Source organism: Microcaecilia unicolor, chromosome 2 (assembly GCF_901765095.1).
Source record: "Microcaecilia unicolor chromosome 2, aMicUni1.1, whole genome shotgun sequence".
Taxonomy (NCBI): domain Eukaryota; kingdom Metazoa; phylum Chordata; class Amphibia; order Gymnophiona; family Siphonopidae; genus Microcaecilia; species Microcaecilia unicolor.
The window spans coordinates 233,530,313-233,554,941 of record NC_044032.1 but is presented as its reverse complement, the minus strand read 5'-3'; the positions used below and the strand labels follow the sequence as shown (position 1 = coordinate 233,554,941).

General features: G+C 44.5%; 1 protein-coding gene across 2 annotated transcripts in view; it reads left to right on the top strand.

The window, feature by feature from the left end:
• The first annotated feature begins 3,629 nt into the window (after window positions 1-3,629).
• LOC115462361 (programmed cell death 1 ligand 1-like) overlaps window positions 3,630-24,629 on the top strand; it is a 77,376-nt gene continuing 56,376 nt past the window's right edge. The window contains exons 1-2 of one of the 2 annotated variants that reach the window (XM_030192373.1): window positions 3,630-3,721; window positions 17,191-17,196. The gene's annotated coding sequence lies outside the window, so the exon portion shown is untranslated. The remainder of the gene's footprint in view (window positions 3,722-17,190; window positions 17,197-24,629) is intronic. The other variant, XM_030192372.1, reaches the window with a different exon arrangement.

Below are 24,629 nucleotides of genomic sequence, written 5' to 3'. Positions count from 1 at the left end.
TTTTTGAAACATATTTTCCATTATTTTTACAAATAGCAGGATCGAGGCAATAGGTCGATATTGCTGACCACTTGCAAATCTCCACTAGAATTTTTAGAATTGGTGTTAAGTGCAATCCCTCCCCTTAGTGAAAGGAGAATGTCAATGGTGACAAAAAACGTCATTAGCAGACTTCATTATGGACCTGGATCAAGACAGCATGTAACTTCACTTTACTGGACAAACTCAGAGCAACCACTTGCAAGCCTTTGGTCTACAGTACCTTCTTCAAAGTAAACTTCAAACAATATTTATTGTTCTTCAAGATGTTTAGTTAAAAGCATTCTTCTTCCTGTTAGGAATTCTCTTTTCATGGTCTATAGTACAGTTGTGCTCTCTATACACTGAACACTCCTCTCTTCATCGGTCAGGAGAGGATTCCTCTCTTCCAAGACCTCAGCTGAGTTAATTCTCACCCTTTAGCTTTGCTCCAGTCCCACTCTTCTGGGCTCATTGATGAATACAAGGTGGCAGAAATAGTTCCTTGTGGAAAATCCTCCAACCTTTAACATTTGCCCTGGATTCTGCTGTCCAGGCTAATACCAACAGACTTCCCTCCACTGGGAGTTCTATTCTGCCCTGGCAACTGCTCAGCATAATCCTTGTTTTTCCTTTACTCATAGATCAGTGGTTCTCACACCAGTCCTTGGGACATGCCTAGCCAGTCAGATGTTCAGGATACCCACAATGAATATACATGAGATAAATTTCCAAGCACTACTTCTACTGTATACAGATCTATCTTATGCATATTTCTTATGGATATCCTGACAACCTGACTAGCTAGGTGTGTCCTCACAAAGACTGAGGTAGTTCTCTGGAGCCCACCTTTTACAGGGCTTGAGGCTTTCCATTCTTCAGAGCTCAGCTTGCTGTTGGGGGAGACAGAAAAAAAAAACCATAAAAAGACATTTTCCCTCCAAAACAGGGGCCTTAAATGACTTAAGGAATCTCCAAACTCCTCCCCCAGGCATATCCTAGTTGGTGCCCTGGTGAAGCAATCACAGGGCCTAAATCCCTTACATTGCTTCCAGGCCAGTTCCACCCATGAATGGGCAAGAAAGAGAAAATTCTTCTCTATATTGCAAGGGTTTTAGAGACCTTGGGTCACATGTCCGTTTATTTTATTTATTCTATTTATTTAGTGCATTTGATATACCACTGCGGCCTTCACATAGGCATACAGCGGTTAACAAGTACAATTTTCTATACAGGTTCTAGTACTGTCCCCTAATGGCTCACAATCTAAATATATATAGTGCTTGTAGCAATGGAGGGCTAAGTGACTATAATTTAGAAAAAATTATAGCTTCACTGTCACTTATCTGCACAGAAGTCGACAAGGGTGACTGGCCAGTCCAGAGCCCACATTTAACGGTGGAGAGGGGGAAGTGAGCAGTTCCCCACCTCAAATATCGGTCTGGGCGGCTGTGGCACGCTTTCTCACCCAGGTCACTGGTAAGAGGAGTGGGTTGTGTGTGTGTGTGTGGGGGGGGGGATGGGGGGGGGGGGGGAGAGCTGTGTGGAAGCAGCAGGACTGCTGCAGTTTTTTCTGAAAGCTGCGGGTCATGGGATATTGGGTGGTTTTTGCCAGGTTGGGTGGTTTTCCCATGGGGCTTCATTCTGAACTAAAAGATTTGCCATTTTCTGCTGGCCCTGACCGCAGCTCCACTCCTCCACGTGGCCTGCCCTGCCGGCTGGAGGAGGCAAGGGGCAGGACAACGGCATTGGCTGTGGTGGCGGCTCCCTTCCTCCTGATCTGCTCTCAGTCAGAGTGAGGCGAACAGATTATCAGGGGACACGCCCGTGGCCGTAACCAGAGGAAGATGGAGGCAGCCGGTCCCAGACTCAGGAGTAGAGAGCTGCATGGGAACGGGGTTTGCGGAAATCCCGTGGAACCCGTGGGATTCCTGCAGGAACGGAAGCAGTTCTGTGGGGTTTCCGCAGGGACGGAAGCAGTTCTGCGGGGTTCCCGTGGAAGTATAAGCTACACTTGCACCAGCCTCTCATCTACCGAGTACCAAGTTCTTTGAGTGCTGTCTCCTCCTCCTCCTCTTCTTCCTTGCTTTAACAGCACAAATGTGGAAAGTATTCCATTAAGAAGGTGATAGAGACACAAATGATGATGGAATTCAAAAAGGCGAGGGATGAATTGATATTGAGTCTTTATTTGCTGTCACTTACTTTGTTACAATTAATCCTCTTTGCTCCCGGGCTGATGTGCAGACCTCAGCTTTGACACAGGCATGAGCATCTGATGTCACCTGACCTACTGGTATGTGCATGTGGTGAACTCTCAGCACACAGTGCCAGTAAATCAGAGACAAATCTTACATGTGCACACCAGAGTGTTCCAAGTTTCAACTTCCATTACTTCCTTTCCTATAGTGCTGTGGCTTAAATCCAGAGAGAGACTGAGGGAGCTGACTGGAATTTTCTTTTATGTACCATTAAATTCTTACAATGATGGGTGGGGATGGGTTAAATTCTTGCGGGGACGGGTGGGGATGGGTTGGGATGAGTTAAATTTTTGTGGGGATGGATGGGGATGGGTAAGATTCCAGTGGGGACGGGTAAGATTCCAGCAGGGACAGGCGGAGATGGGTAAGATTTCTGTCCCCCTGCAACTCTCTACTCAGGATGAGGCAGAAGAAAGGAAGCCTGAGTCAGTCACTGGGGAGTGGAAGGGACAGAGCAGAGCCATGATGAGCTGCTGCAACCACGTTGTGCTTTGTTGGTAGCATTTTTATTTAATCTCATATTTTGAAACTTGCCAGCTTGTGCAGCATAGGGATGCACGCAGAGGACATATAGTAGTAATTTGTTATAAATTGTTATCAGTGTGGCATTTGGAGGGGTTGGTTATAGGGATACCCTAGCACTTTTTTTTCTCCTAATACAGACATGTTATGAGAGTCAGGTCCTCAACAATCAGTTTCTATTTATTTAGTTATTTACAACATTTATTTACAGCTGTGGTTACTTTATTAATATTCATATCGAACTCATTAATATTCATATTGACCTCATTAATATTTATATTAATATTGGGCTGGAAAAAGTTTTGCAACAAAATCTTCCCCATGTCTTTGTGCAGAGATTGGGGTGGGGGAGGGGAAGAAGGACTGAGAGACGCCAGCACGGAGACGTCCATTAGATTGTGTAAGCTCCTTTGAGCAGGGAATGTCCTTCTTTGTTAAATTGTACAGCGCTGCGTAACCCTAGTAGCGCTTTAGAAATGTTAAGTAGTAGTAAGCAGTAGACGATCCTTACTGCGGATAGTGCATGGGTGTCCCCACCCCCACCCCAAAAATCGGCCGTGAATGATTTAGTCGGTTCAGTTCCCGCGTCACAGGCCAATTCTGGCAGGAAAGGCTCTCTCTTCCGATCGCAGCGGGTGATTGAGGGGGATGGAAGGGTTTTCCCGACATGAGCTGTGTCAGTGACTCCTTTGTTTCCCTGTATATACTGTGGCTCACACGGAGTTCCCTGGCTGTCAGCTCTTCGGGGAAGGGGGTGCGGCAGGGGTTATTTCCGGGAGGAAAGGGAAGGCGGGGTTTTATTTAACAGGAATGGGCTGTCAGGAAGGAATCAGCGGGTTCTCGTCCCGTCCCTCTGCCTCCGCTGCTCAGTGTCACAAGTTCAGAGACTACGACGTGGACGTGCTGAGATCGGCTTGTTGGTAGGTACTCGGGTTACGGAGGGAGAGCACAGGAAGTGCCTTGGGGCTCCCCGAAGGCCTGGGCTGGGGCACACTTTGCTCCTGGTGTGTGCGATCGGGTTTTTTTTTCCTCAGTAGACAGGATCCGGCCAACAAATCCGGGATCGATACGATGGATGGATGGCTGCGACAAGGACCTGGGAAAGAGCTACCAGGGTTCGGGCAGAAGTGTTTATACTCACAGGATCTCTGCTGCCCGGTGCTGCCAAAGCCACTAACCCCCCTGAATTGAAGCTGCTAAACAGTGGTTCCCAAACCTGGTCCTGGAGGCACCCCAGCCAGACAGGTGTTCAGGATAGGCACAGTGAATATTCATGAGCGAGATTTGCATGCACTGCCTTCACTGCATACAGGTCTCTCACTTGACTATTCATTGTGGGTATCCTGAAAACCTGACTGGCTGGGGTGCCTCCAGGACCAGTTTGGGAACCGCTGCGCTAAAAAATAAAAAGCCTGGTAATGTGGATGGGAAAGATGGAAATGACAAGTTCTTTTATAGTATTTATTTATTTATTGTATTTGTACCCCACATTTTCCCACCTTTTTGCAGGCTCAATGTGGCTTACAGAGTATGGAAATGAGTACGTCATTACATGATTTAAGAAAACAGTCGATCATAAGCTGAGGTGAAAGAGGAATTTAGGTAGAAGGTGTTAGGTAAGGTCGTGTGAGAAGTGTTTTGGTGTACTTGGGTGGTTTAAGGAATGATTTGTTTCATTGAGGGTGACTTTTGTAGGCTCTGTTGAAGAGATGTATGAGCATGATATCGTGTCAGCTCTAGACACCTGTTATTTTAAGTTGAAATGTACCTTTCTTTATCCAATGTATGCTGAAAGCTGATACTTTACATTCTGAATATTAATTTTTGCTGATGAAAAATTCCAAATAAGTCGAAAGGGAACAATATGAAATTGCACGATATGTCCGTGTTGATAACTAAGCGCATAACGACAGAAAGACATATTTTAAAAGACCAGGTAGGGAAGCTGAATAGTGATGGGGTCACGATTGTTTTCTGTTCTGTCTTTATGAGCTTTTGAGGGATTTTATTTATTTATTTATTTATTACATTTGTAGCCCACGTAATTGCTTACATAGTACCGGAGAGGCGTTTGCAGACTCCGGTGTGAACAAATACAAAGTTATGTTATGGTAAGATAAAGTTCATGTGGCACAGCCACATTAGGGACTCGTTCAACAGTAGAGTTGTGTTATGTCCGTCACATAATTTGGTTTTGTTGTGTTGCCGGGATCTGTCATTTAAGTTGGATCGGTAGGTTATGCCTTTTTAAAGAGGTTAGTTTTGAGTGATTTCCGGAAGTTTAGGTGGCTGTACATCGTTTCAAGGCTTTAGGTAATGCGTTCCACAGTTGTGTGCATATGTAGGAAAAACTGGATGCGTAAGTTGATTTGTAATTAAGTCCTTTGCAGCTTGGGTAGTGCAGGTTTAGATATGTTCGTGTTGCCCATTATTCCCTGGATTCTATAAACGGTGACTAAATTTGCACGTGCAAAACCAATAATTGGTGTCAGGGGCAGGCTGACAGTAATCTGGGGATGGGACAAGAGCCTGAATGTGAAAGCTACTTTTTATGACATGAACCCTGTGTCTATGACCATCAAGTTCACAGAGCAAAACTTGTGCTGCAGAAAACCTTGCAGGTTTTGCATATGTTGCTCAGCTTGTGGGACAATTTCTGGTGTACAGTGGTTGGTTTATGCTGCAGCGGACAGATGAATATGAGAAAACCCCATTTTCCAAACCACACACCACCAGCTTGGACTAATGAATATCATTTTAATAATGTGGGGGTGTTGCGAAGTGGCCTGTGCCTATTTTTAAATGAAAAAGTAGTTTATTTATTTGCTGAAGCACTTGAAATATTCTTAAAGGGAAAGGGACTTGATACACAGCCTTTCTGTGGTTTCAAAGTGGTTTACATATTATATACAGGCACTTATTTTGTACCTGGAGCAATGGAGGGGTTAAGTGACTTGCCCAGAATTACAAGGAGCAGCAATGGGAATCTAACCCAGGAACCCAGCTCCCCAGCGTCATAGTCCACTGCACTTACCACTAGGCTACTCCTCCACCAAGTACGTAGTGCTTTGTCACTTGATTATTTTTAAAAAATACTCCTAATTTATAAAATTGTTTATTTGTCATACTTCATGTAATTTTCTGTCATGAATTATACTTTTAAAAGTGCTATTTACATTAAGATAATATATGATGCTGCCTGTATACATAGACGACAAAAGAATCTCCAAGGGTGAGACTGACGTCGGTGCTGGGCAAAATGGTAGAGACTATTATAAAGAACAAAATTACAGACCATATTCAAAAGCATGGATTAATGAGACAAAGCCAACATGGATTTAGTGAAGGGAAATTTTGACTCACCAATCTACTACATTTCTTTGAAGGGGTGAACAACATGTGGATAAAGGGGAGCTGGTTGATATTGTGTATCTGGATTTTCAAAAGGCGTTTGACAAAGTACCTCATGAAAGACTCCAGAGGAAATGGGAGAGTCATGGGATAGGAGGTAGTGTTCTATTGTGGATTAAAAACTGGTTAAAAGATAGAAAACGGAGAGTAGGGTTAAATGGCCAGTATTCTCAATGGAGAAGGGTAGTTAGTGGGGTTCCCCAGGGGTCTGTGTTAGGACTGCTGCTTTTTAACATATTTGTCCCTTTAGATTGTAAGCTCTTTGAGCAGGGCCTGTCCTTTTATGTTAAATTGTACAGCGCTACGTAACCCTAGCAGCGCTATAGAAATGTTAAGTAGTAGTAGTATTAGTAAATGACCTAGAGATGGGAGTAACTAGTGAGGTAATTAAATTTGCTGATAACACAAAGTTATTCAAGTCATTAAATCGCGGGACGATTGTGAAAAATTACAAGAGGACCTTACGAGACTGGGGTGACTGGGCATCTAAATGGCAGACGACGTTTAATTTGAGCAAGTGCAAGGTGATGCATGTGGGAAAGAAGAACTCGAATTATAGTTACGTCATGCAAGGTTCTACATTAGGAGTCACAGACCAGGAAAAGGGATCTAGGCATTGTCGATGATACGTTGAAACCCCCTGCTCAGTGTGCCTGCGGCGGCTAAGAAGCAAATAGAAGGTTAGATATTATTAGGAAAGGATTGGAAAACAAAAATGAGGACGTTATAATGCCCTAGTATAGCTTCATGGTGTGAACCGCACCTCGAATATTGTGTTCAATTCTGGTCACCGCATCTCAAAAAAGATATAGTGAAATTAGAAAAGGTACAGAGACGGGTGACAAAATTGATAAAGGGATGGGAACAACTTCCCTATGAAGAAAGGCTGAAGCAGCTAGAGCTCTTCAGTTTGGAGAAAGACGCCTGAGGGGAGACATGATAGAGGTCTATAAAATAAGGAGTGGAGTGGAACGGTAGACGTGAATTGTTTGTTAACTCTTCCAAAAATACTAGGACTAGGGGACATGGAATGAAGCTACAAAGTATAAATATAAAACGAATTGAAGAAAAATTTGCCTTCACTCAATGTGTAATTAAACTCTGGAATTCTTTGCCAGAGAATGTGGTAAAGGCAGTTAGCTTAGCAGGGTTTAAAAAAGGTCTGGACAGCATCCTAAAGGAAAAGTTCATAGACCATTATTAAATTGACTTGGAGAAAATCCACTGCTTATTTCTGGGATGAACAGCATAAAATGTATTGAACTTTTTGGGATCTTGCCAGGTATTTGTGACCTGGATTGGCCACTGTTGGAAACAGGGTGCTGGGCTTGAGGGAACATTTGGTCTGTCCCAGTGGGGCAGTACTTATGTTTATTGTAAGTAGCCTCTAACTTTCTGTCTTTATTACATTGTCTAATTTCTTTTTAAACTAAACTGTTTGCCTTACCATATCTTGTGACATTAAATTCCAGAACTCAACTATTTAAGTGACGAGGCAGTTCCTTGTTGTTTATATTTCAACATTCTGACTAAGAGTTTCGTTCGGTGACCCTTGTTCACATATTATGAGACACTGGATAATGTGTACTTATTTATCTTCCTTTCATGGCTTAGTATACTTCTGTGTGGTCTCCCTTTTCCAAACTGAAGAGACCACATTTTTTTTGATTCTGTCTGTGTACTGAATTTGTTCTGTAATCTATATCCTCAGGGCCTAGATGCATCAACCAAACGTTAAAAATCTAAATCGTAAAAGTGCTTAACGAATTTCAAACAACGAAGAATGCACAAAAAAAACAGCTCAGAAATGTTCGGTGCGGTATTGAAAAGTACAATGTATCAAGCGTTCGTAATCCCCGTCGTTAATTTTGCCCCTTAAGCATGCACAGAGCAGCCACAAACGTATTAAACCTACGTAGGTTGCTTAGGTCAGACTGGGGCGTGCGAGGGGGGGATCCCGACCTGCAAGCTTTTAGCTGTCTGATCTAGCAGAAGAGTGCAGTTGAAGATAACTCTAAAAAGAACGACCCTCGTAAATCCCCTTTTGTAACAAAAGACCTCTTTGCAGCTTGTTTACAGTACTGGGAAAATTGGCTTCAGGGGATAGCAGAGAGTGTTAATTTTCAAAGCTGTGGGAGAAGGGGAGAGACAGGATTTTTAAGCTGCAGGGAGAAGCAGTATGTTTTGTTTTGTAATGATGCAGGGGAAAGCAGAGACCCACGTGTTTGTGTTTGTATCTCACTTTTCTTTTTAAACATGCTGGCTTGGATTTTTATGGTGCAGGGGGCAGCGGAAGATGATAGCTCAGGCCTTAACGACAGGTATGAGCGCACAGTAAAATTTCTGACGGTAAATGATTCGTTGCAATCATCGGTATGGTTAGTGCATTCTGAATTGTCCGCATTTCAATGGTAGTTTCTCCTTGCATTCCATTTTCGTTAGCTCCTTGCTTCGTAGGAAAAAGGCCTTTAATGCATGCAACGGTTAGGAATTTCCTTCGTTAAAGGGTTGTTAGAGGGGTTGTTAAGGTTTAGTGCATCTAGCCCTCTGTCCTTTTTTTCCTGCCTCCTTTCTATCTCTGCTAGGTATTCCATGTCCTTCTGTGATGAGGATCAGGTTGGCGTACAAATGCCTGCCCAGTATAGAATAGGATCAATTATGCACATAACATAATTAGCTAATTAGCACTAAATTGGCACTTCACTGGAGATAAGTACCAATAATTAGCATTAACAGGCAAGAAACGCTACAGGAATGGTATGGGATTTGCGTTACAAGACGTATGAGGAGAGACTTGCTGACCTGAACATGTATACCCTGGAGGAAAGGAGAAACAGGGGTGATATGATACAGACATTCAAATATTCGAAAGGTATTAATCCGCAAACGAACCTTTTCCGTAGATGGGAAGGCGATAGAACTAGAGGACATGAAATGAGATTGAAGGGGGGGGCAGACTCAAGAAAAATGTCAGGAAGTATTTTTTCACAGAGAGAGTGGTGGATACTTGGAATGCCCTCCCGCGGGAGGTGGTGGAGATGAAAACGGTAACGGAGTTCAAACATGCGTGGGATAAACATAAAGGAATCCTGTTCAGAAGGAATGGATCCTCAGAAGCTTAGCCGAGATTGGGTGGCAGAGCCGGTGGTGGGAGGCGAGGCTGGTGTTTTGGAGGCGGGGCTAGTGCTGGGCAGACTTCTACGGTCTGTGCCTTGAAAATGGCAGATACAAATCAAGGTAAGGTATACACAAAAAGTAGCACATATGAGTTTATCTTGTTGGGCAGACTGGATGGACCGTGCAGGTCTTTTTCTGCCATCATCTACTATGTTACTCACGTTACTATGTTACTAATTAACAGTTGCACACATAACTAACTTATGCCTTTATTCTGTAAACTAGTACCTAACTTCTCTTGTGCACAATTCTATAGGGGGGCGTGGCCAAGGGTGGGGCATGGGCAGGGCATTGGTGTTCCTAGGATTTAGGTGCAGAGTTATAGAATACTGACAGTGGTTAGGCATGAACATTTACACAGCAGGCGTTAATGCTCGCGTCTAAAGTTAGGTGTGAAAAACAACTTAAGCTAGTATTCTAAGAGCAGTGTTTCCCAAGTCCGGACCTAGAGTATCCCTTTTCCAGTCAGGTTTTCAGGATACCCACAATGATTATGCATGAAAGAGATTTGCATATAATGGAGTTCATGCATATTCATTGTGGATATCCTGAAAACCTGACTGGCAAGGGGTACTCCAGGACCACTCTTGGGAAACACGAATTTGCGCTTAGTACACATCATCCCAGAGCCTATTTGTCTCAGTAATTCTTAAAGTAATGTGGCTGTCAGGGGCGTAGCCAGACTTTGGCGGGAGGGAGGTCCAGGAGCCCGAGGTGAGGGGGCACATTTTAGCTCCCTCTCCCCCCCCCCCCCACATACACACACACCATTTTTGACCCCCCCCCCCCCTGCCGCCACTGCTGCCACCACCATCCTTGACCCCCCGGCACCAACCTTTCGACTCTCCCCACCGTCGCCAACACTCCCCCGCCGCCTGTTACGTGCAGGACTTCAGACTCACAGAAACAGAAGCCTTGCAAATCAGCAACGCGGCCGCACCGGAGAAGAGGACCTTGGGCTGGTGGGGGTTGGGGACCCCCGCCAGCAAAGGTACCCGGCGATGGCAGCGGGGGGGGGGGGGGGGGCAGGACCAAATCTACGGGGGCCCATGCCCCTGTGGGCCTCACTAGCTACGCCCCTGGTGGCTGCCAATGGTTAATCCACTTTAAGTTAACAAATAGAATTAAAGGCATTCCCTAACTTAAATACATTTTGACAAGCTTTCCAAGGCAAAACTTTCTTAAGGTCTGGTATGAGCAAAAAGATGAATAATGTCTAAATATATATAGGAAACATGAAAAACATTCCAGTGAGAGTGTCGAGGGAAAAGTAGTGCGTGAGGGGGATGAAGTGAGAAACAGGGAGAGGTAGTGTGTCACATCCCCTCCCCACCTATCCCTGGAGTCCATCATTGGAATGCTTATCATGTCTGTCCTGTCTGTCTGTGCTGTCTCTCTCTCTGGATCTATGTGTATGTGTGTGTATATGTATAGTATACAATACAGTTTGGTCATCAGACCTTCACTAATCTGACCATCAGGCATTCTAAACAGACCCCCTGGTGACATCATTGCAGCTTTTTACACTTTCCTGACATCCAATCCACTGGAAGGGGCAGACCTACTCTGTTTGATTTGCTCCTGTTTTCACTGCAACACTTAGAAATGATTGCCTTTGCTGGCTACAGAGATCCTGCTTTCACTACAGCACTTGAAATACACATTTTCAATGTATTCCATGTTATCCCGACCTTTCGTTTATCTGACAATGGGGCTGGTCCTGGTTATGTCCAATATCGAGACTGTACTTATTAAATATAGATGTGTGTGTGTGTGTATGTGTTCATGTATATATCACCTTATTTATTTTTTTGTGTTTTATTTCTACTTATTATCAATATTGCACATTATTTGGACTGTTGTTGTCTGAGAATTATCCACAGGAATCCAGATCTCTTTTGAGTGGTAAAGTCCCTACATTTTCCATTTGCAGTTATCTGTTGTGAAACTCATCTGCCACTTTATTGCCTCCTCGCCCATTTTTATGAGGTTCCTCCTGTAGCTTTGTCTTCTGAAAACAGTCCCAGCCTGTTGTGGCACAGATAAGATAAGTTGTGGGGGCCAGGAACAAGATTCTTAAATTCCCTTACCTCTTAATTGTTCTGTCCTGTTTTGTCTGTCCTATTTAGATTGTAAGCTCTTGAGCAGGGACTGTCTTTTCTTGTTTGGTGTACAGCGCTGCGTATGCCTTGTAGCGCTATAGAAGTGATAAGTAGTAGTAAATCAGTTGGGGGGGAAAGGGGTCTAAGTAGGGTTCTGGGGGGAAAGGGAGGAAAGAATGGAGGTCTGTGGGAAGGAAAATAACAATCTTAAATAATGAGTCTGGGAGCCCCCACCCCCACCCCCAGAGCTGCTTGAGGTCCTATGCAACTGCTCAACTTGTCATGCTTACACTGGCGCTGATGAAAACTGATCACTTAGTCATACGCTTTTGCAACCTCAACTAGTTTAGACCCTGAAATGAATTTTACCTTGTCCCATGATTTTTAAATTGAAATAAGATAATTTTACAAGAAATCTTCTTGTTACAAAAAAAAAAGTAAACATAAGTAAATGAAGCAAACATTAAAAAACAAAGAAATGCAATATACTATAGCAGCCAGGGCCAGTCTTAGCAATTGCGGGGCCCTGTGCAGACCAGTTCAGTGGGTCCCCTGCCCCTACCTAGCCCCACCCGTTGTTGACAAGATGTGCTTTAAAATTTTTATTTCAAATAAAAGACAAATCAAGCAAAACTTGTACAGAAAACTAATTCAAAATAGCACAATTGTGTCATAGGAAACCTTTGGGTTTAAAAGCAAAACCATATGCATGAAGGACTGGATAAGTGAATTAAAACAAATGCCCTTAATAGTTAATACTTTGTAGCAATAATGATTGAATATTCACATAGGAAGCAGCCTGAGCCAAAGTTTATTTTCCACTGAACATAATTAACATTGTATGAACTTGGCGGCTAATAGTGTGCTGTACTGGACAATTGGCATATTTAGACTGACTCTGGACAGTTCTGCATGAAGGAAACCCTTCCTCATTATTCAATACTTCTGTGTGAAATAGTAATTTTAAAAAGGCAAATGTGTTTTTTATAATATACCACTGCATTCCACAAAGCAAAAGGAGCAAGTTCCATATGCCATCTTTTTCTTTTGGTGTAGGCACAGGGAAAAAAAAGATGTTAAATGCTCCCAGGTCTCAACCTAATTAATGATTTTAAAAAAAACTGTACTTATCCATATATAAACACCTCACGTTCTATTGTCTGACGTCACTGAAGCCAAGGTTGTAAGTTCGAAGCTCTGAAGCCACGAAAAACACAGTCTTGGGGCCCCGCCCTCGCGTCAAAATTATGACGTTGAGGGCGGAGCAATTCACTCACATCGACGGCGGCCAGGGCGGCGCAATGGCGTCTGATGACAAAGGTGCGTTGGGTGGGGGGGCCAGAGTCACACATCGACGGCGACCACGGCGGCACAATGGCGTCACTAACAACGAAGGTGCATTGGGGGGGGGGGGGCCAGAGGAAAGCCTTTCTAGCGCCCGTTTCATTGGCTCCAGACGGGCCTTTTTTACTAGTAAATAATAGTCTAATTGTTAAGCACGTGATACTCATAATATCTGTTTTGGTGGCCCTTTACTAGGTGAAAACATCAGAATAGAGTGAGTCCCTATAACCAGCCCCTCCAAATGACACAATGATTACAGTTTAGAACTAATTAGATGAAACCAATACTTCCTGGCCCTGATTTTGACTCCTCTCACTCCAGAAATGTAATACGTATGTACTCTGTTCTCCAATTCTAACTTTCAGCTCTGTAAGACTTATGGCTCTATGTTGCCCAGTGCTTCTGTTCTCCCAGTGACCTGGCCCTCCACAATTTAGATTCAGGCCCCTCAAAATTGTGACACCATCTGTTGCTGTGGTGGGGGGAGGGGAGTAGCACAACAGCAGCCCATGGAAAGTGCTACTGACTGGTAGGCCACTGGTGAAGGACCTTCTTTGATGCTCAGAAGCAAACGGGGGCGTAGAGGCCATGAACAACAGACTAGCACCTGCATTCATGAGCACGAACACTCAGGCTGTAGCGTGGGAAACAACAAGCACGCCAAAGATTAGTGCAAATAGCATGCCAAGTAGTCAAACGGAGGTTAATGAGGTCATTTCCTGTTCCTCCCAGAGCAGGCATTAGGGTGTTTGAAGGGAGGATTTTCATGTGTCTTTCTTTAAATTCTGCCATTTTATTCTTTAATTTTGAAGCAGAAGGAAGCCCGTACAAGCCCCTAAGCACCAGTAATGAGAAACAAATGCACGTGAGTCTGAGCATACCTGAAAGTGAAAGCTCACATTCTTGCATGTTCTCTGCATTTAAATATAAGCACTCCAAGTAAAAATAAAATGAAAAGCTTGTATTTAAAGATGCAGAAAACAGATGCCAATGTGTACTTCCATGTTCGGGTTTGTCTGGCACAGGAGCTGGGCGTACTGTGAAACTCTTCTGTCCATGCACCAAGAATGTCCCCCCTCCTTGCTTTCACCTTTAATAGTGATATGATTTGCATGCCATTTCGTTTGAGCATTTGCAAGCTAATCTTCGGTACTGATCGGCAGTATAGTTTCTGCGTTGTTGGCTTATTGCAGGAGTCTGAGCATCAGCGAGACTTGGGGACCTGCCGCTGAGGTAGTGTGGGTCACAGAGGAGCAGCATGGAGAGCAGTGCAGGGGGGGTTTCCCCCCCCCCCCCCCCCACCCCCCCCCCCCCCCCCCCCCCCCCCCCCCCCCCCCCCCCCCCCCCCCCCCCCCCCCCCCCCCCCCCCCCCACCCCACACACACACTTTGGGCTCAGGGGCCCTCCCTCCACCAGATTCAAGGTCTGGCTTATGGACTGTATCTCCCATTTTTTAGTTCAAACATTCATGATTCTGCTGCACAACTTCTATTCCGCCAGTGTCGCTGTGTTCATATTAGCCCTCTCCTCAAGTCACTTCATCGGCTCCCTATCCATTCCGCATACAGTTAAAATCCTCTTATTGACTTACAAGTGCATTCACTCTGCAGCTCCTAAGTACCTGTCCACTCTTATCTCTCTCTACACTCCTCCCCCGTAACTCCATTCACTGGGTAAATCTCTCTTATCTGCATCCTTCTCCTCCACTGGGTTCCTCTTATCTTGCTGCACCATATGCCTGTAATAAACTTCCTGAGCCGGTATGTCAAGCTCCATCTCTGGCCATCTTCAAATCTAGGCTAAAAGCCTACCTTTTTGATGCTGCTTTTAACTCCTAACCTTTACTCACTTGTTCAGTACCCATGTTTTATTATTCCCACCTTAGTAAGTCCCTTATCTCTTATAACATAGGCAACCGAGACCCTTGGGCCCTGGGTATTAGTAACAATGCATAATAATCATTGAGAAACATGGACATTTCTTAAACATGGCAAAACTTGGCCGCAGCTTTAATTTAAATTCAAACAGCTTTATAACATAAATCCCCAGGTATACCCAAGCCAATCAGCTCATGGTTTAGTAGCCAACCCAGTCCGCCGTCACAGCAAGACTGACCAATCGTAAACCGAGCTCCCCGCCGTGCAGCAAGGGATCTCAACCGTAAGCGTAGCTATCCCAGCTGTCTAGCTTACACTATCAGGCTTGGGTACCCCGCCAAAGCTGTGACAATTTTTAAACAGTACAAATTCCTATTCACTTGGGGGGGGGGGGGGGCGGGATGCTGGCTGGTGCTCGGGACGCCGAAGAGGCCGTCCGAGCTCAGCCCAGGGGTTTTAAACCCCCCTCCTTTGTGCCAGCCCCTCACAGCATGGACTACCTGCGAGGCGGGGTCCTGACCTCTCCCCCTCGCTCGCTCCCCGCTGGTTAGGGCATGCGGGCCCATTGGTGCACGGCGCCATGTTAATGTCGGCTCCGTGCACCGGGGGGGGCACTTCACCTCGCTTTTTGTCCTGTTTGTCTGTCCCTAATTAGATTATAGCTCTGTTGAGTAGAGACTGTCTCTTTCATCTCCAGTGTACAGTGCTGCATACATCTAGTAGCACTATAAAAATTCTAAGTAGTAGTAGTATTATTACTCTCCAGCTTCCTTCCTATTCAAACTGTGGGCTGTTAGCAGTTAGCAGGTTAGCAGGTCTGAAAACAGGATCTCCTGATCTATCCCTCTTCTTCTTTAGGACACTTGCAGCCTTATTTTGAAAGTGTTGGGCCCCCATATTTCGACCCAAATCGGGAGATGGGCGCCTTTCTCTGGTGGGCGCCCAAATCGGTATAATCGAAAGCCGATTTTGGGCACCTTCAACTGCAATCTGTTGCGGGAATGAACAAAGTGATGGGGGTGTGTCGGCAGTGTGGTGAAGGCGGGACTGGGGCGTGTTTATCGGCCGAGCAGAGATGGGTGCCCTCGGCTGATAATGGAAAAAAGAAAAGCGTTTTTAGCGAGAAGTTGGGTCACTTTTTCTGCACCCTTTTTTCTCACGAACAAGCCTCCCAAAAGTGCCCCAACTGCCCAGATGACCACCGGAGGGAATCGGGGATGACCTCCCTGACTCCCCCAGTGGTCACTAACCCCCTCCCACTAAAAAAAAAGAACTTTAAAAACTTTTTTTGCCAGCCTGTATGCCAGCCTCAAATGTCATACCCAGCTCCATCACAGCAATATGCAGGTCCCTGGAGCAGTTGTTAGTGGGTGCAGTGGACTTCAGCCAGATGGACCCAGGCCCATCCCCCCCTACCTGTTACACTTGTGGTGGTAAATGGGAGCCCTCCAAACCGCCCCCAAAACCCACTGTACCCACATCTGGGTGCCCCCTTTCAGCCATAAGGGCTATGGTAATGGTGTAGAGTTGTGGGCAGTGAGTTTTGGGGGGGATTTGAGGGGCTCAGCACCCAAAGGAAGGGAGCTATGGACTTGGGAGGTATTTTACTTTTTATTTTAAATTGTTACAAGTGCCCCCTAAGGTGCCCGGTTGGTGTCCTGGCATGTGAGGGGGACCACTGCACTACGAATCCTGGCCCCTCTCACGACCCAATGCCTTGGATTTGTTCATTTTTGAGCTGGGCGCCTTTGGTTTCCATTATCGCTGAAAAAACGAAACTGCCCAGCTCAAATCCGCACACATCCAATGCATTTGCCCGACATAAACCATATTATCGAAAAAAAAGATGGGCACCCATTTCTTTCGAAAATACGGTCTGTCCCGCCCCTTCACATATCCGTTCTCGGACATAGACGCCCATGGAGATGGGCATTCACGTTCGATTATGCCCCTCTTGGTGCCTCAGGGGACAACTCTGTGCTAAGCTGGATACCCCTGATTTTTCTTACTGTCATGTGAAAAACCTCTGTAAACCCTAGAGGACAAGGCAAGTTCAGTCCTTGAGAGCCCCAGACAGGTCAGGTTTTCAGGATATCCACAATGAGTGTGCATGAAATAGATTTGCATGCACTACCTCCCTGGTATGCAAATCTATCTCATTCATGTTTATTAAAGAAGTAGACCAGATTTCTTTGGATGGAAACATCAGTAACATTATTTGATAGAAATGATGGTATATTTGGAGTGAGTCCATGGGTATAAGTTCTGTAACCTGTGAAACAAAGTGGACAGTTCCTATAGGTTTGAGTGTGGAATGAATGGTGTGGATGTGGTGACAGCGGATCATAGGCCCCGGTATAAGAGGCTTGGACAGGCTAAGTCTCCCCTGCTGTGCTCTGAGAGGTTTAAATTGTTGATTTACCTTCATCCTCACAGCAGGAGCTGCAGTGAAAGCCCTCTAGCCTTGTCCTGTTGTAGAAATTGGTTTATGGTTTGTTTACCTTACTGCTGGGAGAGGGGGGAGGGGGGAGGGGGAGGGGGGAGGGGGGAGGGTTGGCTGGAGGTGTCAGGGAGATATTTAAGGAGGATGACTTCCTGACATGCACTGAGGACAGATAGCAGCAGAATCAGAAAAACAAAGTCACCAGACAACAAAGGTAGAAAAGATCATTTTATTTTCATTATAGTGTTTGGAATATGTCCACTTTGAGAATCAGGTGCTCAATATTAAAAGTTTATATTTATTTACTTATTTATGGCATTTTATCCCACATTAAACATGAATTAGGGTGTTTTGTGGCTCTTCATGAGAATTGTGATGATATGATCCCTTGTTTCATATTGTTGACGGTCTGCATTTTCTGTATGGGTGGTATATTGGTGTATTAGGTTCTGCCCAGTGTAATATGTATGGTACAGTAAGATTCTGAGTGTGTTTTGCACAAAGTTGTGCATAGTGTTTGCAGTTGAGCGATTGTGGTTAGTATATGCTTTGAGCAACCACTTTATTCTTTGACATATGATACATATCTAATATCTACATTTAATAAAAGGTATTAATTGTGACTTATTTTTATTTATTTATTTTTTCTGTGTGTTATCAGACAATTATGGATTTAAGCTCTACCCCTGGCCCCACCCCTAACCCCACCCCCTTTAGTCTCCTCAAACAGTTGGGCCACCGACCGCCTATGGCGAGGATATATATTGAATTTTATAGAAACATAAGAATTTTATTGTGTTATGATGTGTTTTCAATAAAGAAACATAATTTTATTTGTAAAGCATTGTAGCTACTTTGGACTGGTATATGCATATTTATTGTGGATATCATTAAAAAAAAAACTGACCTGCCCAGGGCTCTCAAGGACTTGAACTGCCTACCCTTGCCCTAGGGGACAGTTGTAGACCAGACTGGCAACCCCTGTGCTTTCTCTTTCTCCCTTTTGCTTCTAGAGCCCCAGAGAGGGAAACCTTCCCTGGGTAGATTTAATACCTTTCTATCTGGACTCCCTCCAGAGAGGAAAAAGCCTAAATCTCTCCCATACCTTTAGGTTTTTTTACTTTCCTCCAAAAGCTAAGGTATTGTTACTATTGGGCTGCTTCCCCAGAATAGACCAGCTCCTTATTAATTTTCAGCTGGCAGAATGTTCCTCCTGCAACTTCCTAGGAAGACACATCGTTAACTCCTATTCCTGGTAGAAACACTGGAAGTCTCTATATAAGACTTTATAATTATGCATTATACATGTTTAATTATAACAAGGCACCAGTGCTGAACCTTTTTTTTCCCCTGTGGTTGCAATCACAAACCACAGAAATTCCTCCCACCCACTTTTTCTCTTGCCAACTACTATTATATCAACCTTTCAAATCACACAGACTTTCCAGAGTTTGACAAAGTGACGCTTGTTTTTCTACCTGCTCTAAGCCTTCCCCCTCAGTAGGGGAATAATAACTTGCCTACTTCATCTTTTTCTCACCAGCACTTGCTAGTAAATGCAGGGTGCAAGATAAGAGAATATTATCTGATATCTTCTGTGGTTTACTTGGTGCGAGAGAGCAAAAGAGTGGTTGTGAACACAGATAGATGTTTTAGAATGATTTCTTATTTCTTGTATTTTTTAGATGTGTTTTGCTTAAAGCAAGAGCACCTATTCCAAGGTTTGGTCCATCTGCCTATCTGTCCTTCCATGGTCTGCACATGTGCAGAAGGACCCAGAGGGAGACAGAGCAGAAAAATAGGCAAGGAGCCTGTGTCCCACCACTTGAAAAATGAAAGTGCTGGTGGCGATGTCCGGGCCCTGCCATTCAAAGCAAAGGCCTGACAGGCAGGGCCGGATGTAAAGTGGGAGCACTATTAGGCAAGGGGGAGCATCCTTCCCTCCCATCCCCATTCCCATCTTTCTTTCAGTATTTATCCCCTCCTGAGTAGACTCCTCACCTTTGCAACTTGGCTTAGCCATCAGTGGGCTCATGCAGCAGAATTCAGATCACAGTGTGCAAGCCCACCACCAGTGACAGGGACCTGCAACACTCCGCCCCTTCCCTCATGGGCTTCCTGTTACCATGACAACTAGTCACAGTAGCTGAGCTGGTCTAAATCCTCCAGGTTGAAAAATCAAGCTGTTTCTGTTCTATATAGTGAATTTGAAGAAAAGGTCTAAACTTGATGAACACAGAGTTGCCAAAACAACTCTGCAAGAAAAGTTTTCAAAGGTTCAGATTGGGGGAAGGCTATAAGAAAAATGCATTGTATTTGGATATCCCATGGTGCACTGTCACATCCATAAAGTAGAAACAGCTGGTACTTGACACTGCCTCAATCAGGCCAGACATCTGTGGTTTAAGGAAACTACTTCAGAAGGTTAATGTACACAGTATTCCACAAGAGGTCTCACCAGATAGAATGTAACATGGAATGCAAGGTAAGTGAGGCAGGGGGGCACTAATGTTTGGGAGGTACAAGGTAGGAATGGAGACTCTCCTGCCATGTTCCTGCTTACCATGTTCAGGCCCATGCTTCAGCCCTGCCACACCCTGCTCCCTCCAATAAAAAGTCATCAAAGGGGACTGAACATGGCACCAGATGGCAAACCTCTTCCATTTAAAATTGTAGGACCTTCTATTAGAATCTCTCGTGGAAGCAAGGATAATCTGACGTTCACTGTCAGGTGCATTCAGAGAAACCAAGATTACTCTTTCAATACCCAAGCTGTGAGGACAAAGGGACACAATGTTGGGATACAACAGAGTTTCCCGAGCCTGTGTGATCAGTGTTGGAGAATTTCCTAGTGGCATGGAACTAATCATGGAAAGTTGATGGGTCTTATATATTTAGGTACAGTAGGTATTTTTCTGTTTCTGGAAGGCCCATGATTATTATTATTTTTTTTTTATGTAAATGTGGAACTTGAACCCCGGCGAAAGGACACCCCCCCCCCCCCCCGGGTGCATTTTTACCTGCTGAGGGGGTGCCACGCACCTGTCGGCTTTGCTCGTTCCATGCTCCCTCTGCCCCGGAACAGGAAGTAACCTGTTCCGGGGCAGAGGGAGCACGGAACGAGTGGAGCTGACAGGCGCGCGGCACCCCCCCCCCAGCGGCGTGCACCTGGGGCGGACCGCCCCACCGCCCCCCCTTGATACGCCACTGCTGCTTTGTTCAGAATTGCCATAATACCTGAAGCTGACATAGAGCCTGGTTTTCCTTTCCAGTTTCACTTTCAGGGGAGAGAGAAGGGGCCAGCAACGAGGATTAAGGAGCAGTTATACCTTAATTCTTGTTGCTGTCCCCTTCCCTTTCCCCTCCAATTGCTGTTCAATTGGAGCAACATTTTGTAACTTGGACATAACTGAAACAGTCTAGATAAATACATCCTTCTTTTTAGACATGGACATTTCTTCTCATTTGAAAATCCCTGTTGGTCGTCCTACTTTTGAGACCTCCCTAGTCTCACCTAAAACACACCCACAACACGCCCCCTCGCTATTTGGATGAACTGCAGTGCGAAACATCCAAATTCTGACTTTCCAGAATCAGGATTTGGACATTTTTAGCAGATGGACTTTTTTTTAAAGGCATTTTAAGGCATCCATCTACTTTGAAAATGAGCACCATGGAGGGGCATAATCGAACGTGGCCAGCCATCTCTAAGGTCGGCCATCTCAGAAGGGTGGGAGGGGGTTGGTAACCACTGGGGAATAAGGGAAGGTCATCCCCGATTCCCTGGGGTACCTTTTTGAGGCTTGGTCGTGAATAAAAAGGGACCAAGTGAAGCCGGCGAAATGCTCGTCATCACCGTTTTTCTTTTTTCCATTATCAGTCGAAGCCGGCCATCTCTTAACACGCTCATGTCCCGCCTTCGGTACACTGCTGACACGCCCCCCCTTGAACTGTCACCGGCTCCGCGATGGAAAGCAGTTGAAGCTGGCCAAAATTTGCTTTCGATTATACCGATTTGGCCGGTTCTGAGAGATGGCCGGCCATCTCCGATTTGTGTCGGAAGATGGCCGGCCTTCTCTTTTGAAAATGAGCTGGATAGTAAGTCAAGGGCTGAAGGGGTAGAATACAATATTTGCAGTGGTGTTTCCAGTTATGAATGGTGTCTCATAAATATCATAGGTTGCTCAGAGCATGCATTATTTTCCAAGATTTGTTCCCTTTTCCCACTAGTGAATGGAGTTGCATAGCCTTCTCCTGAGGGAGAATGTTTGCTAACTCTTTATTTTGTGCACAATGTTTACAAGTCAGTGCTCATAAATAGTTAGCAATCTGAAAGAATTTCTTTCCAGAAGACTCCAATGTCCAGGCTTCTCTGCCTTTGGAGCTCTTGGCCCTTTCGTGAATGGATTCAAGAAGAAGTGAGAAAAGAATGCCAGAAAAGCTGAGAGAGGCAAAGATTTAAAAAAAAAAAAATCAGGATGGCAAAGGGACATGCTGAGAGATAAAATGGCTAATGTGCAAAGTGAGGTGACAAGACTTTTTACAGGTATACTGGGAAGAGGAGGAAGACCAGAGGTAGAACTGCAAGACTCAAAGGTGCTGAGGACTGATGTGTGGAGAGTGACAAAAAAAAAAGTAGAATACTAAGCAAATATTTCTGTTCCAGGCTCACAGAAGAAATCTTGGAAAAGGACTTCAGATAATTGTTTAAAAAGCATATAGGAATGGACTAGGTACCACACCATTCGCAGAAGAAAGCATTTATGAAAATCTTGCAAAACTAAAAGTGGACGAAAGCCAGGATACTGAGAAGACTACAAGAGGTTCTGGCTTCTCCTTTACAGGATGACTTTTAATAAATCCTTGGAGAGGGGGAGAGGGGATAAGTTCCACAGGACTGGGCTAATATGCAAAATTAGTAACAGAGACGAGGTGGGAAACTACAGGCTAGTAACCCTTACCGTGGTGGTGGGAAAAGTAATGGAGATGCTGCTTAAGGAAAGATAATGAATTTTCTAGAATCCAGCAGATCTTGCCAAACAAATCTGGTTGATTCTTTGACTGGATGACCAGAAAACTAGATTGATAGCATGCACTGGATGTGGTCTACTTAAATTTCAGCTAAACCTTTGATACTGTTCCTCACAGAGGAACCCAGGGATGGGTGCCAAGATGATGAACTGGATCAGAAATTGGTTGACTGACAGATAACAGAGGGTGGTAAATGGAATTCATTCAGAGGAAAGATAGGTGAGTAGGGGAGCGCCTCAGGAATTAGTCCAGGGATATTGCCAAAGGATTAGCAGAATTCCCTCTTTGCAGATGACATGAAGATTGCAACTGAGTGAACACCCCAAAGTGAGTAAGACAGCATGAGATGCAATCTGAGAAATATGGTCTAATGCTTGACAGTTAATGATTCATTTTGGGTGCAGAAATCCAAAGGAGCTATTTACAATAGGAGGGCAGAGGCCAATGTGTATGAACCAGGAGAAGGGACATCAGAGTGATAGTGTGTGAGGATCTCAAGGTGGCAAGGTATAACCTACATAAGAACATAAGTAATGCCACACTGGGAAAAGACCAAGGGTCCATCGAGCCCAGCATCCTGTCCACGACAGCAGCCAATCCAGACCAAAGGCACCTGGCAAGCTTCCCAAACGTACAAACATTCTATACATGTTATTCCTAGAATTGTGGATTTTTCCCAAGTCCATTTAGTAGCGGTTTATGGACTTGTTCTTTAGGAAACCGTCTAACCCCTTTTTAAACTCTGCCAAGCTAACCGCCTTCACCACGTTCTCCGGCAACGAATTCCAGCGTTAATTATGCGTTGGGTGAAGAAAATTTTTCTCCGATTGTTTTAAATTTACTACACTGTAGTTTCATCGCATGCCCCCTAGTCCTAGTATTTTGGAAAGCGTGAACAGACGCTTCACATCCACCTGTTCCACTCCACTCATTATTTTATATACCTCTATCATGTCTCCCCTCAGCCGTCTCTTCTCCAAGCTGAAAAGCCCTAGCCTCCTTACGTTAAGTGAATAAATACAACCTTAGGCTAGTATTCTATAATGGCATTTCTGCGCAGAGCTGCCACGGTAGAATTGATGCTTAGTGCCCAAATGGTTGGCGCCTAATCTGAGGAGACATTTCTTGAATTTATCCCTTTGTGCCTATATCATGCACTCTTAAAGAAAGCATGCACTATGTGCAGATAGTGCACACTATTACCTGAAGAACATTAGTTTGAAATGACTGCCCATCCTTAATTGACAAGTGCCTTGCAGTCGTGATTGTAAGGTCTAACTTGTTGAAGATTTTAAGGTTTTAGGAAAAGTTGAGTGGTATGGGAAAGGAAATGGGGCTTGATATACCGCCTTTCTGAGGTTTTTTGCAACTACATTCAAAGCGGTTTACACTTCAGGCACAGGCAGCTTCTTGTGACTCTGGGCAAGTCACTTAACCCTCCATTGCCCCGTGTAAGCCGCATTGAGCCTGCCATGAGTGGGAAAGCGCGGGGTACAAATGTAACAAAAAATAAAAAAATAAATAAAAAAATATATTCAGGTACTTATTTTGTACCGGGGCAATGGAGGGTTAAGTGACTTGCCCAGAGTCACAAGGAGCTGCAGTGGGAATCAAACTCAGTTCCCCAGGATCAAAGTCTACTGCCTAACCACTAGGCTACTCCTCCACATAGAGAATGTATAATGGAGCATTGAGTGGATGGTGTTAGGTGGTGGCATAGGGGACTGGGTGGCTGGGGTTGTAGGAATTATTATGTAATGGGTATTATTGTATTTTTATATACATCACTTCAGGTCTGATAGAGACAGTAACAAGTGTAAACAAGTAAACAAATAAAAGAAATAAATTACATTGAGAAGGTTAATGGTCAGGTCCCAAACGCTGCAAACAGCAATTGTAAGTATCCTTTATGAATATGTTCTAGCTGCACTGGGTATACTTTTTAAATGCACTGAGAGCTTTTTTGGGGGGGGGGGGGGGGGGTCATGTCACTGAAAAATACAGCTGCAGCAAAATCAAACCACTCGATTTGAAAAAAAGGTTTCTACCAGGGTACTGGGAACCGTACAACAGTGTCAGGACTCAAAAAAAAAACAGCAGAAATTTGTTAAGCAGGAAAAACATGAAGTCTTGATAGGGTTCCTCAGTAACATGTGTATGCGTCAATATTCTACCTGAGCAACTCTGTAAATATTCATGTATCTTGCAGAGAGCATATTTGCAAAGTGAGTGTACGCATGAGCAGAGCCAGGACCCAGTATGGATGGGGCTCACACACGCACATTATCAGCATTTAAGTGCAACATTTACACCAGCTCTATGGCGTCTGTAAGTGCACAAGCTAGTATCTGTATAAGAATTCTTATGTTTTTCTATACATTTTTACTGGATTCCATCACTATGTTTTTCAATAAGCTGTTTCTAACATTATGCTTAACAGTTC